Source organism: Cephus cinctus, unplaced genomic scaffold (genome assembly GCF_000341935.2).
Source record: "Cephus cinctus unplaced genomic scaffold, Ccin1 Ccin1_scaffold0076, whole genome shotgun sequence".
In the NCBI taxonomy this organism is placed as follows: Eukaryota; Metazoa; Arthropoda; class Insecta; order Hymenoptera; family Cephidae; genus Cephus; species Cephus cinctus.
In genome coordinates, this window is record NW_014332817.1 from 671339 (window position 1) to 686177 (window position 14839).

The 14839-nt window shown below is 38.1% G+C and overlaps 2 long non-coding RNA genes across 16 annotated transcripts; one reads left to right on the forward strand and one right to left on the reverse strand.

The window, feature by feature from the left end:
- Positions 1-46: 46 nt before the first annotated feature.
- On the reverse strand, positions 47-10765 carry LOC107270323. Of its 9 annotated transcripts, none has more exons than XR_003060293.1 (9): positions 10441-10765; positions 8553-8671; positions 8030-8216; positions 7782-7929; positions 7351-7649; positions 6276-6446; positions 5201-5412; positions 2369-3478; positions 47-696 (listed from the first exon to the last, which is right to left on the reverse strand). It is a non-coding gene; the product is annotated as an uncharacterized LOC107270323 (long non-coding RNA). The 9 variants fall into 9 exon arrangements; XR_003060294.1 differs by having other exon boundaries at positions 7782-7946; XR_001538306.2 differs by having other exon boundaries at positions 7817-8216.
- On the forward strand, positions 9805-14757 carry LOC107270330. Of its 7 annotated transcripts, none has more exons than XR_001538312.2 (7): positions 9805-10335; positions 11531-11743; positions 12132-12641; positions 12772-12853; positions 13018-13291; positions 13414-13766; positions 13881-14757. It is a non-coding gene; the product is annotated as an uncharacterized LOC107270330 (long non-coding RNA). The 7 variants fall into 7 exon arrangements; XR_003060297.1 differs by having other exon boundaries at positions 12132-12471; positions 12571-12641; positions 13414-14757; XR_003060298.1 differs by having other exon boundaries at positions 12132-12327; positions 12504-12641; positions 13414-14757.
- Positions 14758-14839: the final 82 nt, after the last annotated feature.

A 14839-nucleotide genomic window follows, 5' to 3' on the forward strand; every position in this document is an offset into this window, starting at 1 on the left:
TTTTGCCCTTTTTTTTTTTTTTTTTTTTTTTTGAAAATCATCCAGTCTCTTCGCCAGCTTCCAAATCGCCTATAATCAAAAGAACAAATTTGAATAGTCCTTTGAACAATATTGGCTAACGGTACTTTTTTTGTAAATCATCCAACCGTCCTCCGCAGCTTCCGAATCACGTATCATCTTGCAGACGTCCAACAGCACCAAGTGTCTAGCGACGCAATCGGTTTCGCAATGTACCAGAAGATGGCTTCCTTGCAAGGCTCCATCCATACCATGGACCAATCCCCTTGTGTACATTGGATTAAGGGTGACTCACGTACGACCACGTTCCTGGATTCTGGACGCCGCATGGCACTTCTTGCCCCAATGTTTATCTCCCGACTGCCGACGGATGTTGGTCCATTTTATTTTTTTAAGCCCATAGCTACCCCTTACACACCCCCTCAGCATCCCAGCGGCTTGTATCTTCGTTTCGTCATCTTCAAGAATAACGTCGTGTTCTACATACGCTTATATATTTATATATACATATAGAAACATGTATCTATCCCATTATTCCTGCTCCCACTTTTTTCTCTTTCTTTTTTCTTCTCTCTTCGTTCCCATGAAGCCAGCGATGGAAAAATATTGTCCCTCCTTCGGACGGATCGATGAGCAACGTGCGATTTTCTTGTACGCATTCGAAGTTCCGGCTGTTTACTGGAAAGGTATGGAAAGTATGAAAATCCTATAAGGTCATGAAAGTAGGGCTTGAATAATTTTTGATAAATGGTTCGACGCGAATGTCATTAATAAATAATATTTTATAATTTATCATCGAGTTATTTTTAGAGATTCATTTCACTGGGTCGGGGTAGCTTTTATGCTTGGCGGTTACTCGAATTACTGTAGAACGATTGAGAACTTTTAAAACAACCTGTACTACCTGCCCGTCCCTTATGCGGTAATTGATAATAGAAAATGCAGCAGAACCGCTGCTAGTCGCTGAAGCCAAATGGAGAGTTCTTGCGGGTGCGCAAGTGTTGCCGTTCTGCTAGGTGAGATAGGAGAAGAAAAAAAAAGAAAAGAAGAACTAAAAGACTGAATGGAAGAAGGAACGAAGAAAAGAGGAGAGAAAAAGGAATTAAGAAAAAAAAGTAGAAAAGAGATGAAAAAAAGAAGTCCTAAGAAAGAAAAAGAAACAAGAGCCTTCGGGTACCAAATGAAAGCCAATTTCTATCGTCTGGATATATAGCAGCTTGTGAATCTTCTGCCATTGTGAACTACCCTTAAAATTTAGAATTTTTTCTAATTCACATATGCACCCCTCCTTTAGTCTTGCCGCGCCTACTGTATCCTCGTTAAATGAATTTATCGTCCACGAGAACCAGGGGTTGCTAAGTATCGCTGCTAATTTTCCCAGCGTGCTCTTTGGGGATGAAGCTCGTCGCGAATTAGGAACGAGCCGAGAGCCTTGAGGACACATGTGGTCTGCCGGTGACGCAGGATATGCCTGTGTCCTGTTTGTTGTCCATTAGAGGGAATGTCAGAGGAAAACTACCCTTACGCTTTCCACTACCAGAAGACCTGCAGCTAACCTATGAGCCACCCTCTATGCGAGCCACCTTTATTCAGGTTAGTAACGTTTCCACCCCTTACTTACCTACATTACTACCCCTGCTGCTACTCTCTATCTCTCTATCTCTCTCTCTCTCTGCCCGTTTCTAGAACTTGTGAGAGAAAACCACCCTTGGTCGGAACGGGATTACAGTTTCTTAAAGAGCCACCGCCCCCTGCGCTTGGACCATCCTCGAAAAGTACTGGCAACCCTTTAATTCCTCATGACGTCTTTCACGTAGTCACCGTCGTCATAAATGTTGACCTTTTTCATTTAACCACCCTCTTTCACCTACCCCTATTCATCTTTTACACGTTAATCAACTTGTTTTCCAATAACCGCTGGTGGAGAGAAGATTCTTAAAAATTGTACAGTCAAAATTCGCAGTTGGTCTTACAGCAATGAATTTTCTTTCTATTAACATAAAATAAATTATAAACTACATATAAAATGTTATCAAAAATCCATAAGTTCAATATTATTGTAAAGCGAGGCGGTAAACTCCTCAACGACAAGATGCCCCTTGATTGGATAAGAAGCTTAAGGGTAGTAAGAAGATAGAAGAAGGAGGGACTGAGAAAGAGAGGAAAGAAAAGAGTCAAAAAGAAATCAAACTCCCTTTAACGGGCCATGAATTTCAAAGACCGAGCTCAAATAGGGTGAGTCAAGTCCTAAACGTAGGGTGGTACCCGTTTCTATGGACTTGAAGGTGTGAGAGACACCGACATTTTTTTTTTTAATATTCAACTCACGACTTCGCTATAGCTCACTCACACGAGATTCAGCCCAGCTTCCAGCCTCCCATTTCATCCCGCGTCGACGGTTCATCATCTCCACAGAGGAAGTGGCGCTTCTTTCTCCTTTTTATGCCACTCTGCCCATCCACGGCCAGATAAATTTCGGCTATGATTAAGTCACTCTGTGGTGGGAATAACAGAAGCGTTACTCTTTTGCAATTTAAGTTAACCTGAAGTATAAATAAGTATTAATGATCAGCAGACGCCTGATACTCCTTGGCCTTTCTTTAGCCGGACCTTTTCATCCTCTATTTTACTTGGCAGAATATCTGTTGCCAGAAAACAGACACTGTACTAAATTTATACGAAATTCCAGGAAATCTCATCAACAATTACAGTTTAGTGTCATCTTCAATTCTCAGCTTGATTTTTAATTCGATTTTACAATATTGATTCTTAATAAACAACCTGACGTACAATGGATGTTGGTAATATGACCATTTCATTTATTCATGAATATAATACCAAACGTGCATAGAGTATGTTAATGCTCGACTAAAACTCTGCATATTTATATGCTCCCCTCAATCTAAGCTCCTATAAGTTCCTATGGGTTTACATATGTAAACTCTTGCAAATTACCAACCATGATTAAAAGCGAGAAATTTGAACAGAACTGATTCGATATTATATCTGACTGAGAAGAATATTAACTTAATCACGATTATAATCGTATTAAATATTATACATATATGTATAATTATATATAATAATAATACTATTGCACTACTCCATTCTGAATTTCTCAACAGACACGTATAACTATATCACTTAATCTACTTATCAGTGAACTTGCTAAGGTCTTATCACGTCAATGTAGACTATTCTCCTTTACGTTCCTTGGTTTCCCAGACTGATTCTAAGTTTCTCCTCCGACCAGAATGGGTATGCCTTCCTCTTTCCTTCCTTCCTTCCTTCCACCTTGCGGCATCACTCTCTGGGCTTCTCTGATTAATCTGTTTCATTACCCAGAAGCTTGTTCCTGGGCGCACCGTACAACTTTTCGTTATTAGCATTTAGGGCGGTCGTGTGAGCAGGGTTTGTTGGCTGCTAGGATGTCGTCGCAGAGCACCAGGAGTCCGGGGAGCTGGAAGAAGACGAAGTATGTACCTGGGTAGATGCCACTATCATCTCATACCTCGTTCGCTTAATCTAGGTACAATGAGTTTCTCAATCTAGGTTCCTGGTTGAATACAAGTCCTTGTGTTTCTCCAATTCCCAAATGTATTATTCTTCCAGGACAGATACGTGTAACCTATGGGACTTTGATCTTGAGATTCTCTTACAGTTTAATTATTGTGTGTCTGGCTAATAATAAAAATGAATGATTTCATATATTGATTAATGACCAGAGGGAATTTGAAATTGAACGAAAATTATTGCTGGTATAGTTTTTTCAATGAATTCTTCTGATTCATGGCTTATTGATTTCAAGCAGAACGAAGAATACATAGAGGTGATACTTAATAGAGGTAAATACATATGTGGGATATGCAATGGCGAGGAGATAAAAAGTAGCAAGGTGCCATTACATATGTTTATACTCCAAACAAGCTACATTCAGTGTAATATGTGCATATGTAGTGCGACCTTCTTTTTAAAGTTCTCAGGTACCAACTACTAAAGAGCAGGTGCACCCTTGGCTTGTATAATTACAGTGAAACGCGCGAGAAAATTTCAATTAAAAAAATCATTAGTAGAATGTGACCGCTGGTGCGGGTGTTACACTTTTTTTTTTTTTCGTCGTGCTTCAAGCAAAAAATTACGCTTTAAGAATAAGCGCTTAATCGCGTTTGCTTTGGAAACAAGTTCGTTGCCCACTTGAAAATGAAGCTTTTACGTGCTTTGTATATTTTTTGTACTATTTTTCAATACGTGCATATGAATGACACGAGACTGTAAACGTGTAGCGTACTATATCACTGTATTTTGAGACTAGAGAATTATGACTGACTGTTGCAAAATTAACAGTGTAATTGCATATAAGTGTAAAAAATGTGCTGTAACTTTTTAATGAACAATGACGTAACGGCAAATGTAATAATTAATTTTGTATTGACACACAAGTGTAGATTCTGCAATGATATTGGAAATTGGTGAACTTTATGAAACCATGGACAATTCAACGGCAAAGCAACCTCGATAATTCAAATTGAATTTGTATAATGGTCCTATTTATTAATTCATTCGAGAACAACGATCGGTTCAATAATTTCATGCACTCGTGGTTAATAATTCTAGAACTAATATTCATTAAACGATTATAGAACGTCGTGGAGCGAAAGTCGACTGTTGAAATTGTGAAAAAAAAAGAAAAAAGTTAAATCTCTCATTCAATCGAGTGACTACGTCCCGAGGACAATTTTAATTTTCATTATTAATGCGATCGAAACTCTAATTAAAGTTCTTCCAAAAGTTTTTCAATATCTATACTGTTTCTTTTGTTTCGACGCTTTCGTTCGTTTTCCCGAAAATGTCTCATTTTTTTCTATCTCGTAACTCAACGAGAGGAGGGAGGATCGACGAGTAATCCACCCTCCTTGTAATTCCATCTAATTGAGGAATTATTCAGCAGAAACTCGCGACGTCGCTCTGTTTTTCAATAAACCTCGGAAAGCAATTCGAACGCGAAAGACGTCCGTTACGATATTGCGTAATGAATTCCAATTAGGGTAATCGAGCGCACTGAATTCGAAGTCAGGACGACACTTGAGAAAACCATTGGGAAAACTACCAGAGAATCGATTAATGAGAAGAAGATCCATATTCCTCGTTAAGAAATAGAACGGTCGTCTGATAATCTGCATACTTTTTCCACTTAAATTTATCCTCCATATTATAATTCCATTGCCAATACCCATTCGACCTCTACGAAGTCAGCATCCACTTGGACAATTTGAAATCTTGTATTTTTGAAGATTTTTCTATGCACAGTCTTGCAATTGCCGAAGTTTTGATCCCAAGGAATTTCCGTTCTGATCCCTTTTACTGCTTCCATGTTCAGTCAAATCTCGACACGACCTGCAATATGAACCAAAACGTGACTTAGGTTGAGGAAATGGGAAAAGCCAGAGTCTCGGAGCAAGTACAGAGAGTAACCAAGTACGTGTGGGGGCGATAGGGTAGGAGAAACGTCAGTGAGTAGAAAGAATGGCGAGGAAGCATGAGAGGAGTGTAAAGAAAAAAGAAAAAGACATTAAAGAAAAGGAAGTTCGATAAAAAGATGGATCTCTAACCAAGTGCATATGACAGGACTGTCTATAGTTCATTGTTAAGATATCGGTGGAAAAAATTGTACGATGAAGAATTTTTCTATAATAAATTCCACATTAAAAAATACTCGAAATGTAATTTTTCGAAAAATATTTATATAAATTTACCATTAAAATCTTTCGTGCGTGGCAGCCATTTGTTACACTTTTTTTTTCTACTGTTTTATTGCCACCCATATTTCCCCAGGATCGGTACTCGATACGAAATTGTAGGAACGATATAACGATAATCGTCAATGTGAATAACGAGCTCAGTACGAAGGTTAATTAAAGTAATGGCGGCCTTTACTGTTATGTCAAAGGGACAGAAACGATAACGGAAGTAATAACAGAAACGACTTCGTTACGCGCGCGACCGGAAATACGAGGGATTTCCAAAAATGGAGATATCCTACGTACATTCATCGAGTAGGATTCCTTTTCGTTTGTTCTCTGACCAATTAATGGTTAAACGACACGACAGTACCTAGATGTCGCCACAGTGTTTCAGGCCAATAATGGCTTTTATGACAATACGTCCAGATCACGAATTTATAAGGAGTCCGCACGAGAAAGAATAATAAAAAGGAAAGCAGCCAACAAAGCGTTGAACTAGCTCGGATGATAACTTACTCGTAAAAGGAATTCGATATAAAATGGCCGTTATCGAGTTTCCGGTGTTCTCGAGGATAGCAGGAAGATTTCTGAATGCGGTCAAAGTTGGTGCATCACCGTAAACATCTTCGTCCCAGTGAAAATCCTCTTAGACATTTCTTTTTCCATGTGACGTAACAGCTCCTTCACCTAATTACAAAATATACAGATATTAATTTTATTTGGCAGGATAACTTTTATAATTTTACTATCAAGCAGTCTTGTTCGATCTTATTAATTTTGGTATCTGTTTTCTGCTTTTGATAAGGACACAGATTTTCTAACGATCGATGACGCTGCTTTATTGCTGTGTTTTGAGAAACAATAGCCCTATTAATAACAATCTCCTCTGATATCAATAGTCCCATACGAATCTCGTGCCAACTGCCTATACGAATTACACTGGTACTTGAATCGTGTATCTGTACCGTATTTCGATAACCCAACCTAACCCTGTGACCCCCTTTAACGTTGACAATAGTTCACTTCACATAGGATATTCTGCGAATGGATATTATATGTCCGGGAAAATAGCGGATGGATAAGAACAATATATATCCGGTATAAATAATCATATATGAATAATCAAAACGCAAATACACTTAATATACTTGCAGAATTTGCTATCGATCGAACAGGATTAAATGATTAAATGTGCTGATGCATAATTATTAAATATACGTAGTACTAGTCACATCATTGATACAGCGATATACGGTTAGAGCCAAAGTTTTCCTTTGTGAATCCCCCTTCAGAATCCCTCACTAATACCATACCCAAAGTGGAATTTAAACTGGTCCAAGGTCTAATTTCTAATAGTTTCAAAGTTTTCGAAGGGATTGTCTCCGGGCGGATACGGAAATGTATAGATATAGCGAGTAGCCTTGACAAGCTAGTAACTTTTTAGTATCTTTGTCAACGTCTTATTGAATATCGGCGATAAAGCTTACACAGCATATTGCAGATATTTCGTACATTAATAATACGTTTAACAGTGCCGAGGTAGATCATCCAAAAGTTTAATTACAAAATAAGATTTTCAATTGATCCTTACTTCGGTATCAGATATTTCAAAATCAACGCCAGCAAGTGCCAACTGATATACGAAAACGGATCCTCGTCGTAGCTCAAATCTCAGGTAATTCTTACTGACACATAGCCATTTTCATGGACGGTAACAATATCCTGATTTATATCAAGGACACATATCAGCCCGTACCATAATATATAAATCACGTGAAAATGCGTACTCCGGGCATTATTAAATTTTCCTCATATTTGCTCTTCTTGTAAATATGGCCTTTTGAAAATTCTCACCCTCTCTCCGTATTTTGGGAGCCTGTAGAATTATATCTGTAAAAGAAAAGTTTTGTCTAATAAAAAGAACTTTTGTTTTACAGATATACAGTTGTATATCTAATAAAATATACAAGACCCTAATTAAATAAACAGAATGTAATACGTTACAAAGTAGCGTTGCGTTACCATCAGCAGTTCAGATCCACTTGAATTTCATATACCTTGTATTATTCAATTTCTCCGAATTCAGTTATGCGTCTCAGGAATGGTTCTCGTCCTTCCATATGAATGCTGGGTCAGGATTTGAGTAAGAGAGTACCTATCGTTGCCGATGCTGTTTCGTAACAGGTACTTATCCAAGTTGATTTAATTGGTTTCGCCAATCCGATTAGCGGCTGAAAGCATATCTAAGATCGTCTTAATTTCTCCCTTACCGGCTGGTAGCCAAAGTATCCCCGATCGCTGCTTAAGTACACTCGAGTACGAAAACTTGGCCAAGAGTTCAATTAGCCCCTGCGGCTTCTTCGGGAAATTGTCCACTGTGCGAAATCTTCAAAGAAATTATTGAGAGTGGTGACTGGATGAAGAATAATAAAGGTGCAGCGGACGCGAAAGAGGTTCCTGAATGAAGAAGGAAAAAGACGTTGAGAATATTGACAGAACTAGAAATAGGTAGACGGAGAAAGAAAGAAAGAGAAAAAGAGAGAGACGAATAAATAGAATCCCAGCAAGATAAGATAGGAAAGTTTCTGAGAATTTTTCTAGAAAAATTTTCGATAATCGATCAATCTCGAAGCTTTGATATTTTAATAGAACCAAGCAGGTTGGCCAACGGGAGAAATAATTTGACACTAGCAGCCTCACGCTGTTCGTCGAATAATATTTTTCTGATTTACAAATGAAAATCTAGTTACTTCTTTCTTTTTTGTCTTTCTCTTTTTTCCTTCGCATACTTACCTCTCGTCCAAGAGCAGCGGTACTCGAGCGGTAGCCAATCAATCAATTGTTCAAGAGAGATTATTTGCAGTGAGAACGCCATTATTTAGGATGTCATGTACCGTGGAGGTATTCTTTCGCTGAAATGTAAATCCTCCGTTATTTCGTCAAGGAATCAGCATGAAGATTCGCTCGAAGAAGCACGTCTGCCTTTATTCTCAATTCACTATTCTGAATCTTTACAACCTTTTGTAATATGTTATACCATATATAATATACCTGTAGTATACCTCGTATATTCATATAATATACCCGTAGATGCATATACATATATACAGGTACATGGTAGCACCTAAAGCGTTGACAGAATATTGATCGCCATTATTAATAACTCAGCATTGTATCGAAGTTTCTGTCTTCAGTATAATATAGTTATAAAAGGATACATCTAGCTCGCGATTTAAAAAGGCACTGCTACGATGGAAAAAATCTAAAATGGAGAAAACAGTATTTTTGACTCAATAAAATTCTATGTGAAACGTGCATAGGCGAAAAATGTTAAGTCAGCCGATATTTATGACTCCGATAGAACATTATGCAAAGATTTTCCCAAACCCATCCCGTATCGACCTATTTAAATCGGTATTTGCGTATCCCTAAATTATGGGAATTCCAATAGGGAAATGGATACTTTCTAAAAAAAGAAGTCAATAAATTATCGTTAATCCAAAATTAATAAGAGCGTGTGAAGGACAATCTCACAGATCGTACAGAATTATCTGTTATCAATTTTATAGAAATATTTTTACCCCTATCAAAATTGATCTCGGGATAAGAGAACCAAGCGGATGCTTCTGCCTCGAAGAAGCCTTTAACGTCATAGACTATAACAGTACTGCTAACGTAGAAGGACGAGCCTCATGGTGAACTTGTCATTAAATCAAAGTACATTTTAAGTACTTTCACAGAAAAATCACTTAAGTTTACGGTTCTTTTTTCCAAATTTCCTATAAGTTTTTAGTGTATAGTTGGGACATAATTTTAGTATACTGTAACTAACATTACGATATTTACACTAACTTGCATCTAAAGTTTACGTCAAATTTGCACAAAAGTACTGTAAGTTTCAATTGTTTTCTCAATGAACTCAAATCCTCTAGGGATTTACAATGAACTGAAATACGTCGATTCTTAAGCAGATTCTTCTTATGACTTGCGTAACTTTTCATATGAATTTTAAAAAAATTTAATATTTTATAACGAAAATATGACCTTAGTAGTATCCTCCGCGAGGAAGCTGTTCTGCCTGGACGCTTTCCGGTAGTAAACGAGGATTTATCAGAGCAGCTTAGATCCACAACCTGGGGTTATTTTATCGTGGTTCATGTCGAAGAGACTTCTGTTCGTTTTATGGTCGGTGCGCGGGCGCCTTAAGCTTTCGTATGCTGTGTTGATAGTGGAGTATCGAGATTGCAGGTTACAATTTCGTAGTTCGGACGTGACAGATCTATCTACCGGATGAAAAATGGCCGAATGTTTGTACTTCGTGTGCTGCAGTAAGTGAGGACGATATATATTATACTACGCTGACAGATGAGGAATGTCGACCATTGAAGGCAATTCGGAGGCAATGTGTTTTCATGAAAAATTAAACGGCAGGGCCATGTGCCTGCAGGTTAAATGAAGTTGAAAATGAGAGACAAAGTTTTTTGTTTTCATATACAACCTGTCACAGCAATAAACACGGATTTATCAATGTGGGTCACTGCTCACAGGATCTTTTTTATGGTCTGCAGCATCTCAGGTACTTTGACGCTTTTATGAGATTTTCCGGATTCGCGTCGTTAACCTTTTCAAAGTCTGTATCGGATACAAGGAATCTTCGTAGAGTCAAGAAAGTCGTACATACCCAGTGAAAACATTAGAGGATGTCTGTTGTCTAGATTAATTTTTGATTATCCGAGATAAGATTTCTGAATTTTCTTTACGTTTCATTCGACACGGTTTATATTACATTTCGATGAATACACTAGTCGCCATGTTTATTTTCTCCGAACGTTATCTCGCGCATGCGCTGTCGGCACTCGGGGTACAATTTTCTTACGAAACCACCACTTTTATCTATCCAACCTTATTTTAGACTCTTCTAACCATGACGTAACTTTGTATGTGTTTTGTTCTCTGATATTACCTTCGTCCCAGTACTTTTTATTATGTCTCCATCCATTTTTCTATTTATTGTATTATTACCTGTCACTCTTAATCATCTTCTTCCAACACTGGCACATACATTCGACAAGTAATTACACTGCAAATACAACTTCGTCAAATGTCTTGATTATCTTGACGCGTATCGCAACGAAAAATATAGTGGATGTGTGTTTTTGCCTGAAAAAAAAGAGCAAAGCTTGTGTATCTACGTGGGTACCTTGTTACTCGATTTCACGTATGTGAATGGAGTCAAATTGGAATAAAAAATAGGGAGCAGCGAGTACGAAAAAGAAATCAGAATATTTGCATCTAAATTCGTGTATGGTGAACCCGGCTTTAGCGTTTGTCATTGGCGTAAATAATGCAGTTGCTCTTTTTTTAAAATCCTTTTCTTATAGCAGTATTAAAGAAAAATACAGATATATTGCCAAACTAGCCTTCGGCTAAAATATACACAGCATCTATGATCCTGAAATAATCTGGATGATCTCTCTATGCAAATTTTCCAATGTGACGTTCGCCAAAATCCCGGCTGAGAATTCTGGCACGATTCTATATTGGACGTTCCCTCAGGATTTAGTGGATTCGTAATAAAATCGTCGTTAAAATGACGTACGTCCTTCAGATATGAATCTCCGACGGCTATTCAGGACACTCACATCCTTTCGTCTCGCATTTTCCTGGCTCTGAATTTTTGCGTAATACGTAAAATTGACATTCTTTTTTCTTTTAAACAGACCACTAGAGCTTTTTTTTTACACTGACTCATGCCCTTTTTTTTCTTTCAGATTCACAGTCACTGTGCCAGCACCATTTTTTATATACGTTTCACAGTCGATAATCATTCGGAGCATCACGTAACGATAACGATAATCTTCGAATAAATATTATCAAGGAATATAGTTTCGTTCTTCTAGCTCCAAGAATTTTCTTATTAACAATAAAAATTGTACCTGTGTGAAATTGTTCGCCATGGAAATATCCGCATGCTTCATGGTTCCGTAAGTTTTACACGATGAAATTCTCGCGCAGGGATATTTTCTTGTTCACCTATGCACGAAGTGCAGTGAGATGGAGATGGAAAAACGTTTGCGTAGATAGAGATATATAAAACTTGGAGTAAACGTGCAATTTTCAAAATCTCTAAAGAACCATCCTGTCTCAAGGTATTCTCTATCCCTTTTTTATATGCTATAAGATTAACAATGACCATAAGTCAGAATAACGTAATTCGTTGCCTGAATGCGTTTATTAGTTTGTATAATAATGATATCAGGGATTACAACATTACGCAATATCTATTCCAGATAAGTTATTACAAACGTTACAATAACGTCACACAATAATATTCAGAGGCTGTTTAATGATTAACAATTGATTTTCATGTAGGTACACAGTAAGATTGACCAGTCTATTATCAGTAATGAAGAAGAGCTCCAGTTCTAAGACGGTGAAGAGTATATCTAAAGGGTACAAGATGGAGCAGTTAATTTAAGAAGGAGCGTAAGAAATGCAGTAAAACCCAAGGAAAGAAAATCTCGGAAATGGACATGGAATCCTGGCGTATAAGGATGCTAGAACGTAGGTTGGTCCAGGAGGAGGAAGCTGCTTGCTAACCAGCCAACCTAGCTAGTTCCTAGCCTGAGCAGGCCAATCCAGCTTAGCCGGTCAGCTAGGTGGAAGGAAGGCAAGAAGCTATGAACGAAGGAAGAAGGAAGCTGGTCTCGAGGTATTGCTTCATTAATCATTCTCACCTTTTAGCTGCTGCTGCTTCTTCTTCTGGTGGAAAAAGAGCTTTTACTAACGTTCCGCCTTTTTACGATTAAAGGCGCTTTAAAGAGTCTTTAACCGGAGTGCAGATCAAAGATCGTCGCCATTGACACGAAGGCAGAAGGACGTGTAAGAAGAGTTGAAAATCCTTTGAAATTATTAGAGTAAAATTTTGAAACTCCTTTGCCGGAGGATAAATTTGAAATATTCCTGAGAGTTATTAGCTGGAAATGTATGCTGCATTGCATCTCTTTTGTAGGAAGTAAATGATTCATGGGTTATAGAGGACGTCGTGGATGATTCTTTAGCAGATATTTTTCAAGTATCGGAAACATGTCGAGGTTTGTATACGCTTGCGTATGTTAAAATGACAATATTGTATGGAATCGTGGAGATAAATCTTTCGATGTTTCCATACGCCTTTGCCAACAATGCCATATCGCATTTGGTCTTTGGCTCAATTATATTCTTATACCAAATTCAGTTCTTTTTTTTCTTTTTCCAGAAATACTATCGTGGCAGTCTTTCATTGGTTAATTCCGAAATTGAGGGTCACCCTGTATAGTCTGCCGATTACGTTATGGCACAGTCGCGACTTCCTAACTGTGGGTAGAAAAAAAAAAAGTTGGCAGCCCGCGAAATTGCTTTGGCTTAGTTCTGTCGTACCGTTAAGGCTAATTTCCTTTATTTATCTGGATACGGGCCGAATCGAGATTTTCCATTAGCAGTGTCCTGCGGAATTCAGATGCTCTAGAAACGAGCTTTTAAAACTATTAGAGGTGGGTAGCCTTAGGAAACAGTGAAAAGTTGGAGAAGGTGCAGACGCTAATAGAGTCAAGATAAAATTGTAAGGAAGCGAATTAGAGTTGATGCTGTTATTTATTTATTTTTTTTTTTTAAGGACTTAATAAATCAGACAAGCCACGTACAAGCAGCGCTGAGAAGGTGCACAAAGAAGCGCACACGGTACTTGTCGTGAGAATTTTAGAAAGAGATAAAAAAGTGAAAATGGACAATGCAACTGCTACAGAGAAGGAAATTCTAGAGAAAATTGTCGTTACTGTCATTACTGTCTCAGACACTATTTTCTTCAAGAATAAGTGCTGCAACACGTTCCTGATGTATACCATCAGTAGGAACAATTTCTCAGAGACCAAGACTCAAAGAATGAGATGTATTTTGGTTTCGTTGCTTGATAAAAGTGGACCAGCTTGAGTGGCACTCCATGCCGTAAGAAATTGGGCAACCCTCCGGGTAATTAATTAAACAAATTGCCCGTAGCTAAGCATTACGTGGTAGATTCGTTATAACTGGTGAAAATTGAAAATTTCTTCTCAAGACGGATGAAAATTTGAATCTCCTTTTTAGATACCGTGCTAATTATTCTTTCTAAGCGCATTACCATCTCCCAAATTCAAAAGAAGACAAACACTTGGATCCCTGTGCATGGTATAATTACTGTGCGCTGGCATTGACAGATTTACGAGTCTAAATCGTTAAGGGCGGGTAAATGGATGGGAAAATAGCGAAGGGTAAAATTGTCACTCTTTTTTTTTCTTCCACTCGCCTTTAAAAAGTCTTCGTTAAGGTATACCCAGAGACCAATAACGACCTAAAGCCTATTCTAATTGCCGTGATTCCGCCTGACGAATTCTCAACACGCCTTTTAGTTACAGTCACGTATTTTATTTTTAAACCAATAAAAGTCCGGACCATTTTCCATTTTAAGTGGAAAAGCGAAAATTTGTCAATTGGAGAAAATTGGAAAAATTTTAAATAAAAAAAAACTGCTACAAAAGCAACACTCGCAGTACCATGGCAAAACCATTATACGGAAATCGCAGTAAGAGTCTTCTACCTGGCACAACCGTACTCGTCGAACCCTGCGAGTTCACGTTTCTTGGGAATTTTTCGATCTTCCCCAGGCTAACGATAAGGGCAGCGTCGGCGTCGGCGTCGGCGTCGGTAGCGCGGGCACAGCGGGTGTCGGCCGAGCGCCGACGAGTAAATTGAAGCGATCCATTATATGCCGGTGTCGGGTTATCTGGGGGTGAGTTGAAGATGAAAATGGGTGTCAGTTCGGTCCAACCCCTCCTACCTCGACCTTTCACCCCCCGCCGTCTTACCTGTCTCCTGTCGGTATAATATGCTAACGCATTTTCCCACGGTACTTTTTCCAGGATAATAATTCTTCGCTACAGAAATGCACATACTCCATTTCGTAGTCTTATATTCAAAAAAAAAAAAAAAAAAAAAAAAAAAAAAAAAAAAAAAAAAAAAAAAAAAAAAAAAAAAAAAAAAAAAAAGTAAGGATTTAGGTAAAAAGA